Here is a 2,500-nt window from a genome sequence, read left to right as displayed (position 1 = left end):
ATGTTAATATGAACATGCTTCCTTCAAATGCGAGCTCCACTATCGTCATGACTATTTGTCTTCATTATTATTGCTGTAAACATCTTCAGGGTCAGAAGCGATTTCTTTATCCATTTTTGTCATCATCGGAGTTACAGATTACAGTCCTGCCCATTGCCGGTATCATTAGCAGTAGAAAAAGATTACAGGGTATTAGCGGCAATATCGACAACAGTACAACGGTAGTATTTTTAATATAATTATTGTCATTGAATCAACAACTGTAACAGAGTAGTAGTTCTTGTTGTAGTAGTAACAGTAGAGTAGCTTAGTGCATTAGGAGCAGCAGGAATATAATAGTTTTAGTAGTTGTTGTTGCTGTTAGTAGTAACAGTAGTAGTAGTAGTAACAGTAGTAGTAATAATAGTAATAGTAATAATAATAATAATAGTAGTAGTAGTAGTAGTAGTAGTAGTAGTAATAGTAGTAGTAGTCGTATTGGTAATCACAGACGATCCGTACCATCGACTGTTAACATCAACTGCATCTCGTAACCGAAAATACATGAAGAACGGGACTCTTCGGGACGACTCAGATGAAATAAGTTCTCATGATGTATTCTCTACAAAAGAGAAGAAACTTCCAAGGATTTAGTTCATATCCTCCATAGATGTACGTGATCTTTTCTTGCTCCTGAGTCACTGGGGTTATCATGTCTGCAGAATGGATTAGGTGTAAGAGGTCGCCGGGAACGTGACTCAGTGGAGTGAATGTAACCGCTCCTAGGCTATATAGTAAATGGTGGCATTAAAAGGCGGGAAATAGAACATACTTTAATTTTTAAGTTGCAGCAGCAAGAATAATAAAATAAGATCTACTCAGGATGAATCAAAAACGTCAATCACGACTTCCCGAGGTGATGCATATGATTACCGAATCGCACAACAGTTCGTCTTGGTGACTTATATTATAATTACGTACATTAGCATAGTAGCTGCTAGTACTAACACTTTTTATCATTGCCTTGTCGTCATAGTCAGTTTTAAAAGGGCCGTAGATATTTTGTTGGATGAGACAGGTTACTATTCACACTCCATATGTTTCAAAAATTGTGCGTATGCTATTCTCATTTTACTCTACTCTGAAATTCGGATTCACTCTACTGCAGATACGTATCTTCGAAACAGGAAGTTTAAGATACAGCCATAAATCAAAAAAAAATGTGTACCGCTGTATGCGTCTTAAGATTTTGAATCCTGCTACGAAGCAAACATCTTCAGTTTCGCCAATCTGTTATTTTAAACAAGGAAATCGAACAAAAACGTAATCATACGAAATCCTGGTGATGTAAAATCGGGATGAGAGGAAACTGCTTGAGGTCATTCGTTGATTTCCTTGCTTTAAGAAGTCCCTAAGAGGCGCAGCACGAAGGTTCTCCAGCACCCCAATCACTGCGGAAGCTCGACTTAGCGCTTCGTTCACCAGCCCACCTGTGATGCCACCGCCCAGCAGGTGTTCGAATTCTTACCTATATCGACGGAATTGCGTTGGTTCAGAGTTTGAGTCCTAAAGTTGAGATTGGTCTATAGTTATTGTATAAGCACTAGGCACATACCTGCACACTACAAAGCATAAATGGTCTAATATAAAACACAGAGTAAGGTATGTATTTTCTATCAAAGTATTATAAAGCATGGAATAATAAAAAATGGAAAATTCAGGTTGGAAATGTAAGAATTTTCAGAGCAGTTCCGTACATGGAAAACTGCGAAACTGGACATGGGTAAATAGATGACTATGGAAGAATGTCGATAGTTACTATTACCACACAAATGGCATATCTGACATCATTTCACAAAACGTCGAATAAACGTTCATTATTACAATAAGAGATTACAATGTTGGGGTGAGTGCTCAGTGACTACCTGTCGCGCAAAATCTCCCACAGTATATCATTAATAAATACCTACCAGCATTTATATCAGTGAATCAATTCTTCCACACAATACCCAACTATCCCCTCTACAAACCATTCATTCTTGCACAAAACCCTGTAACGAATAATTATTCATTCCTTACGTCAGCGTCATGCAGCAATGAAGTAGGACGGATTTCCTTGACTTGGAAATGGCGGCCCAGTCCCCGATTGGCCGGCGCGGAGGTAGAAGGCGCATGCGCACGTCGTTTCAGGCGTAATGCTGGTGCAAGGACAGATATGACGTGAAGGTCCGTTCGAAGAAGGGCATTAATGACGATTAGATACATGGATGCTTGTGTGTGTGTGTTGTGTGGATGCTACTGTTTTTCTCGTTTTGTTTGAGCGATTATGTATGGAATGTTTGTTCCTTACTGGAGTTGCCGTCTCCGAATACGTCAGACGAGCGCGTGACCGTCCATGTCGTCCGTTCCATGGGCTCAAGATGTCTGACTCAGAGCAAGTCAAACCTACATTCAAAACTGCAGTTGCACGAGTACCTGCAAGAGAGCCATTGGGCGAGAGAAATCAACTCGAAATGAGAAC

At 39.9% G+C, this 2,500-nt stretch overlaps 1 pseudogene; it reads right to left on the bottom strand.

Annotated features, from left to right (window-relative positions):
- Window positions 1-570: 570 nt before the first annotated feature.
- The window catches only part of LOC119578730, a 7,863-nt pseudogene continuing 5,933 nt past the window's right edge, over window positions 571-2,500 (bottom strand).

Source organism: Penaeus monodon, chromosome 2 (assembly GCF_015228065.2).
Source record: "Penaeus monodon isolate SGIC_2016 chromosome 2, NSTDA_Pmon_1, whole genome shotgun sequence".
In the NCBI taxonomy this organism is placed as follows: domain Eukaryota; kingdom Metazoa; phylum Arthropoda; class Malacostraca; order Decapoda; family Penaeidae; genus Penaeus; species Penaeus monodon.
The sequence above is the reverse complement of the archived record's forward strand: the minus strand, read 5'-3'. Positions and strand labels throughout refer to the sequence as shown.